This window comes from Barbus barbus (genome assembly GCF_936440315.1).
Source record: "Barbus barbus genome assembly, chromosome: 21".
NCBI lineage: Eukaryota > Metazoa > Chordata > Actinopteri > Cypriniformes > Cyprinidae > Barbus > Barbus barbus.
In genome coordinates this window covers 13,149,933-13,158,280 of record NC_136749.1, presented here as the reverse complement: position 1 = coordinate 13,158,280, position 8,348 = coordinate 13,149,933, and the positions used below count along the sequence as shown (strand labels likewise).

General features: G+C 36.8%; 1 pseudogene across 1 annotated transcript; it reads left to right on the top strand.

The window, feature by feature from the left end:
• Positions 1–354: 354 nt before the first annotated feature.
• On the top strand, positions 355–2,770 carry LOC306886839 (putative N-acetyltransferase 14; annotated as a pseudogene). Its single transcript, XR_013785954.1, has 3 exons — positions 355–469; positions 904–995; positions 2,023–2,770. The product of XR_013785954.1 is annotated as a putative N-acetyltransferase 14 (transcript).
• The last annotated feature ends 5,578 nt before the right edge of the window (positions 2,771–8,348 follow it).

Genomic DNA, 8,348 nt, shown 5'->3' with positions numbered 1-8,348 from the left:
TTGTGTTTGATGTTTTGCTTATTTCTCAGAGCATACAAATATATTAATTTTACGTCATATGTAGGTACATTTTTAAGATTTCATTGATAGTTAATAATTCCATTTGAAATTGCTGCAAATCATTTTACAGACAGAGATAAGCTCTGCAATATTTAAGATGCTTTAATTTAAAATACAGATTTAACGCGCATATGTGTAAAAGGCACCATAAGGCACACATGTCAAATCCATACAGGACGCATGCGCTCTGGCGTTGAATGCGTACACCACTATGTGCGCATCTATACTACGCAGTTTGCGCAGTGTCGTATTCCCGGATGAGGATTGGTTGAAATTAAATTCCATGCGGGAAGACAACGCTGAATCCTTAAAGCCCTCAAACACTGCAAGTAACATTGACTACAGAGGAGGGCATTTTTGCATTACCTTGCTTTTAAAGCACTCACGCCTAAGCTTCTCTGAATATTGGGTAAGTAGGTCACGCATGCTCTATATATTACAGCCATAGATTAAGTTATAAAGTAGGCGGTGTTTACCATATAAGGGATTTAAAAAAGCGTGGTGACGGGGAAAGCTAACGGTTCAGCATGCTACAAAACCTCTAAATGCCTCTTGAACAGCTGCTCAGTCGGAAAGACGCAGTCAAGCCATAAATTGATTTTTCATAAATGTTTCAGATGTAATGCAATTTAATAATCTCATGAGGCAATCGTACATATCTATCATATTTAAAGTCTATCACGTCAAACTTGTCCTTATTTGCATGTAACGTTACTCCTCAGAGAATTTCCTGTTTTTTGTAATTAACGTTACATTCTCTGAAGTGAAAGTAGAGTCCCTATGTTAATTAAATGTTTATATTTTTAATTTAACCGTTTTTTTTATTTTTTATGTCTCACTCAGGTAACGTTAAAATGGTTAGATTGGACCTTGGTGATGTACTTCTGCGCAGGATTCAGGAGAAGGACATTGATGCTGTAAAGGCTCTCATCAAGGTGTGATTCAACATATCCCTCATGAGCTATACACACACACACAGAGCTGGATAGATTACTTACAAATTGTAGGCTAGTCAATTACAGATTACATGATGAAAACTAGTTAGTAATCTAATCTAGGTTACTCGTTTTAGGTAATGAAATCAGGCTACTTTTTAGATGACATTTAGATTACTTTTTTTTTTTTTTAAATGTACCATTAAACTTAACATTGATTTAAAAAAGCAAAGAGAAAGAAAATATATTCCATATTTTGATGTCAACTACATAATAAAATGCATTAAACATTACATTAGTGAGTTGATAGAGAGTGAATAGTAAATTGATAATAACCTAATAATTAGGCTAATAATTAGGCCTAATCCTGTCATAAAAATGTAAAATAAAAGCACTTGAACATAAATATTGTATTTGTTTACCTGTATGTCAGTGTGACCATTAACTGACATCAGAGAACTGTAAACATGCAAATGTGTTGTTTAATTATTAACTACCTCTGCGATATTTCAATCAATATTTTATTTTAGGGGGGGTGACAAAAACGTTTAGGAATCCCTGCATGAAACACATTAATAAACATGAAAACAACAACGACACACCCAAAGTCTTCTAGGTTTGAAATATTTTTGTCCAGACTTCCAGAATCAATAAATTATAAAAATTGACCGCCATTGTGTGAATAGTATGTAATCGTGTAATCCATAGAAAGTAACTATAATCTGATTACTACCATTTTAAAATGTAATATACTCTAATTACAAATACAACATTTTGGGAATCTGATTACATAATCTGGATTACATGTAAACAGTTACTACCCAGCACTGTGTGTATATATAGGCTTCAGGCCACTATCACCACAGAAATGCTATACATGGAGAGCATGTTATCTAGCAATATCAAACAACCTGGCAGATAATTAGGAGGTACACCATGGAGAGGTCAGTGAGGTACATTATACGTGCCAACATTGAAAAAGTTTTTTTCTCTTTATGGCCTCCTATCATTCTATCTTTGTTTGCAGGAAGGATGTGAGGGAACAGAGAACCGCCTGATTCTTTACCTTCTGACTCGTCCTCTCTCTCTCCTCATGCTGGCCATACTCTCCTCCATCCTCCGCTGTGTACTGCACTCTTTCATCTTGGCCTTGGTCGTTCCCGTCTTCATTTTCATCATCTACCTCAAACTCACCATACCACGGTCGGTAGGCATCTTGGGCTCCAGCAGGCCGTACTGGGACTACGTGGGCAGCAGTTACCATGCAGGCACAGAGCCAGATCTACCCAATCCTCACGTTGGCAGAGCCAAACTGGAGAAAACCAGACGGCGTAAAAAACCCAAAGTAAAGGAGAAGGACAAGACGAACGAGAAGGAACAGGTGGATGAGGATGAGCTGAAGGAGAGGGCGAAGGTTGCTGGTGAAGTGTGGGTGGCGGACTCTGATGGGGAGATTATGGGATGTGTGGCTAGAGACGGTTGGAGTCGGGATGGTGTATGTAGGATCTGCAGGCTTGTGGTCCAGAGTTGGTACCGTAGAGAGGGACTGGGTAGACTGCTGGTGCAAGGACTGGAGTCCAGAACAAAGGGTCTATGCCCATGTGCCATTTCCATCCAAAGTGGGAGAAGCTTTCTTCAGGAGGCTGGGTTATCGTCTGCAGGGCGAGACTGCAGGGACTACTGGAGAGGAGGAGGAGGAGGATGATGATTATGAAGACCCAGAGAAGGGTTGGTTGGGTTTCCCCTTAACTAAAGTGTTTGTTAAGGATCTATAAGTCACACTGAAACAGGAACGAAAGGCTTTCTTTGCTAGACAAGGCAACACATAATTTAAGGAATATTCTGGGTTCAATACACACTATGCTCAATAAACCTGTGGTGTAATGTTAATTGTGACCACAAAAAACATTAAAAATAACAACATCTCCAAGATGCTCCAAGAGACCTACCTACAAAGCTACTGTACTGTTAAATGTTTTTCATGTTTTCGGCACTTGTGTAAAAATGCTGTAAAATTAGGTTGCTGTCAAAAATAATGTCATAAATACAGTACATTTCTTTATAAATTATCTTCTATTAACTAAATTAAATCAACAGTTGTTGTGACCATCCATTGCGTTTAAAGCAGCTTTGCCCTCGGTGCACTTGTGCATAGTTTTTCAGTTAGTTTTGCAAATAGGTCTCTTGAAGCATCTTGGAGACGTTTCCACAGTTCTTCTGGATTTAGTCTGTCTCAGTTTGGTCTGTTTCTTCAGACAGACTGGATGATGATGAGATCAGATCTCTGTGTGGAGTACTGGCTGTTGTCAGACTCCTTGTGCAAACACAAATCTCACTGGATTATTACAATTGATGGCAAAATGAATGTTTGGAAATGTAAATCAATATTTAAAAATGCATTTTTTTTAGCTGGTGAAAATACAAGCATTCTAAAAATGCTTGGCCACCACTGTAACTTAGCAAGCAATTCTTTCAAACTATGAATCATGTTAACATGCATATTGTTTGCGTCTTGTGGCTTTACTATTGAAACAGTGAATATTTTTACCATTGGCTCCATTGCAAGTAACCCAGATTTAGCTTTTTTGTTTAAGTAATGAAATGGAAGTAGTTTCATATCTTTATGAATTGTGATGCACATCCAAGAGTAACAGATAGAAAACGAAAAATTAGTTATTTTTGAATAGGATTACTTCACGATTATATCCATAACATGCATTTATTGGATCATGTAATGGCGACTTTAAAGCTATTTCAACTTGTCCCTTGTTTTTTATGGTAATCAACATTGCGTTCTTTTGATTGAGCTTAACTCATCTTGAACCTTGAATATTCCTTTTAAAAAGCTTAGATTTCAGATTTATAAACGATTTGTTCATTTTCACATTTTCCCAGTGAATCACTGACATCAGGAACCTCTCTGGTTTTGCCACTATATATAAAAATGATTTCTATTGTTGTGTAAGAGCATTTTAATGTTTTTGAACGTTACAGAAATCATCTCTGTGTTGCGAAGCCTAAGCCTGAAAGGACAATCAGTCATTTGACTTGACTTATTGTTTATAGCATGGATTGCATTTTTTATTTTTTTTTGTACAAAGATAGTGATTTACATATGTTTACCTTATTTATTATCTTGTATTTATGAGTGAATGAGGGTTTTTGCGAAAACATTTTGTACGTTTCGCTTGACTGCTGATGAATATGCTTTTTTTTCATGTATAAATAAATGTTTTGTGTCTCAAGTTTGTCATGCAAAAATTATTTTAATTAAGCTTACATTGTACTGGTGAATGTAAAGAATGTATGTGTCCTCAGTGTAGACCTTTTAATGTGTTTCTACCAAGCATGGTTATCTCTCTTTCTGCTTCACTGATCTTTCTGTACCAATATATCTGTGGTTTTGCTGCACTGAAATGCTCTGATAGATTTTACCAGAAGCAAACCTAGGAACAACACTATACAAAGTCATCGCGAATTGAGTTCAGTCTCTTATATCCAGCCCGTTTGCTTTAAATTTGCTGCAAAAGCCACTGCAAGTACAGTTAATTCCCGCATGCTACTCTAAATGTGTGTGGGTGGATACAGTTTAGTGACTCTGAGTGTATTTGAAACTAAGAGCTGCTCATGCTGTGTGGTTAGCTTTAAACACCAGCTATACCTTAACCACTCACACTACTACCCAACAGCACCTTAGGCTGTCATTCACCACCGGATGTTTATACAGTTCACTGTGTGGTTGGGTTGATGCTCACCTGCAACAGAAAGCTGCACTGTCACGTTTAATGCTATCGCTGCTTACTTACCCAAAATATTTAACTATTGTTTAGAAACCACACTCTTGTGAAAAAGGACACTTAAGCATACTTTTAAAAAGAATGCTTATTATTGTACACAATACACTTTAAAATAATATACTGAAATACAAACTACATCAAATATTACCAGACACTGGACTGTATGTTAATTGCAATTAAATGGAAATGTATTATATTTTAAATTCATATTAAATGCAGTCAAGTAGGGGTAGGGATAGTTCACCTAAAAGCTCACCTAGTTCAAATTCTGTCATCATTTACTCACCCTCTACTTGTTATAAACTTGGATGAGATTCTTTCTTCTGTTCACCACAAAAGAAGATATTTTGAAGAATGTTTAAGGTAGCTATTAATTTAAGGGATACCATCAACTGATTGGTTACCAACATTTTTCAACAGAAGAAAGAAACTCATACATTTTACATGTAATTACTTACAAAAACGCAATTTAGTACAGGTGCTGGTCATAAAATTAGAATATCATGAAAAAGTTGATTTATTTCAGTAATACTATTCAAAAAGTGAAACTTGTATATTAGATTAATTCATTACACACAAACTGATATATTTCAAATGTTTATTTCCTTTAATTTTGACGATTATAACTGACAACTAATGAAAGTCCCAAATTCAGTATCTCAGAAAATTTGAATATTGTGAAAATTTTCAATATTGAAGACCCCTGGTGCCACACTCTAATCAGCTAATTAACTCAAAACACCTGCAAAAGCCTTTAAATGGTCTCTCAGTCTAGTTCTGTAGGCTACACAATCATGGGGAAGACTGCTGACTTGACAGTTGTCCAAAAGACGACCATTGACACCTTGCACAATGAGGGCAAGACACAAAAGGTCATTGCTAAAGAGGCTGGTTGTTCACAGAGCTCTGTGTCCAAGCACATTAATAGAGGGGAGAAGGGAAGGACAAAATGTGGTAGAAAAAAAGTGTACAAGCAATAGGGATAACCGCACCCTGGAGAGGATTGTGAAAAAAAAACCCATTCAAAAATGTGGGGGAGATTCACAAAGAGTGGACTGCAGCTGGAGTCAGTGCTTCAAGAACCACCACGCACAGACGTATTCAAGACATGGGTTTCAGCTGTTGCATTCCTTGTGTCAAGCCACTCTTGAACAAGAGACAGCGTCAGAAGCATCTTGACTGGACTGCTGCTGAGTGGTCCAAAGTTATGTTCTTTGATGAAAGTAAATTTTGCATTTCCTTTGGAAATCAAGGTCCCAGAGTCTGGAGGAAGAGAGGAGAGGCACATAATCCACGTTGCTTGAGGTCCAGTGTAAAGTTTCCACAGTCATTGATGGTTTGGGGTGCCATGTCATCTGCTGGTGTTGGTCCATTGTGTTTTCTGAGGTCCAAGGTCAACACAGCCATCTACCAGGAAGTTTTAGAGCACTTCATGCTTCCTGCTGCTGACCAACTTTATGGAGATACAGATTTAATTTTCCAACAGGACTTGGCACCTGCACACACTGCCAAAGCTACCAGTACCTGGTTTAAGGACCATGGTATCCCTGTTCTTGATTGGCCAGCAAACTCGCCTGACCTTAACCCCATAGAAAACCTATGGGGTATTGTGAAGAGGAAGATGCAATACGCCAGACCCAACAATTCAGAAGAGCTGAAGGCGACTATCAGAGCAACATGGGCTCTCATAACACCTGAGCAGTGCCACAGACTGATCGACTCCATGCCACGCCGCATTGCTGCAGTAATCCAGGCAAAAGAAGCCCCAACTAAATATTGAGTGCTGTACATGCTCATACTTTTCATGTTCATACTTTTCAGTTGGCCAACATTTCTAAAAATCATTTTTTTTGCATTGGTCTTAATTGATATTCTAATTTTCTGAGATACTGAATTTGGGACTTTCATTAGTTGTCAGTTATAATCATCAAAATTAAAGGAAATAAACATTTGAAATATATCAGTCTGTGTGTAATGAATGAATCTAATATACAAGTTTCACTTTTTGAATGGTATTACTGAAATAAATCAACTTTTTCATGATATTCTAATTTTATGACCAGCACCTGTATGTTTAAAATGTTAACTTTAAATATAATATCAAAATACACTAGTTACAATCAAGTACTTTACATGTGCTTTAGTATGTTAGTCAATACATCAAAATAAGTGCACTTATTTAAAGAACGACAAAAGATTTTAGTAAAAAGTAAAACTTTTCGTTTGATTTTTTTAAAAAGTGCGCTTAAGTGTCTTTAACTGTATTTAAATGACCTTTTTTATCATTAATTTTATATTTTCTTAAAGTTCAGTTATTTTTTTAAATATACTTTTAAGAATTGAAATATATTACAGGTGCACATTTAATAGAATTACACACTTCTTTTTCACAAGAGCATACAGTCTGGGACTTTTACCTATTAAATCAAGAGATTACTGAACAACTTAAAAAGTAAAAACCATGTTAAATATGTAGGCCTGTTGTACTCATTTTGCTGGTTTTGATATTACTTTCCTGTAAGCAGTATTATGCATATCTAGGTTTAAATACAGTTTCAGGATGATTTGAATTTTCACCTGGAACTTTTTGCGTTTTATCAGACCTCTTCAGTGTCTGAGGTATATAAATGAATCCACAACTAGAAGATCCCGTAACCCTATTTTTTTCTTCAGACAGAGTCGTGTCAGGCACACGCACGACTCTAATGTAAAAAACTGTTTTAGTACCAACCACTAAGTTTTCATGGGCTACAATTGTGTTAGTCAACTAATGAGCACAATTACTTCATCTTTCCTTTTGATAGCTTTTGCAAGTCATAGTGGCGGGTTTGTTGTGGAGGAGCTTTTGTTATAATGTACAGAGCTGCTCAGGCAATTGAACACCTGCTACTATATCCCCCTAACCGATGTGTAACTATTATTGTCGCCAGGAAACAGATGTGAGTTCATGACTCTGGAAAGTAAGTGTGTTTGGAGTTGTGGTTGATTCTGTCTGCACGATGAACTTGTATGTGTGTGTGTGTGTGTGTGTGTGTGTGTAGGTGGGTGCGTTTCGGAAAATATGACTTGGCGTTTCCGGCCATGATTCGATTCATTTGTTGTGCCGCTTGTCACAATATGGTGGTCTTCATTGCCCACCCTAAGCAAGAAACAAAGGAAAATGGGTTTTGGGTCACCTGTGAGAACCAAATGTTAAAAGTTCTATCACCATTTACTCACCCCCATGATGTTCTTTCTTCTGAGGACCACAAAAGCAAATATTTTGAAGAATATTATAACAAAAGGGTTTTAATAGTGGAAAAAGGTTCTTTAGATTTTTAAATGTTCTTCCCACAAAGAAACAATTGTTCTTTGGGAACTTTTTACTGAAGAGTTCTTTGGAGAACCTTTTGGAACCTTCGTTCCCTTCTGAAGCAAAACAATGTTGGACCCATTGACTTTCATAGTACGGACAAAAAGCCATTCTCAAAAATGTAATTCTTCAAAATATTTTCTTTTGTGCTCCACAGAAGATAGAAACTCATCATTGGTGCGACATGAAGGTGTATAAATAATG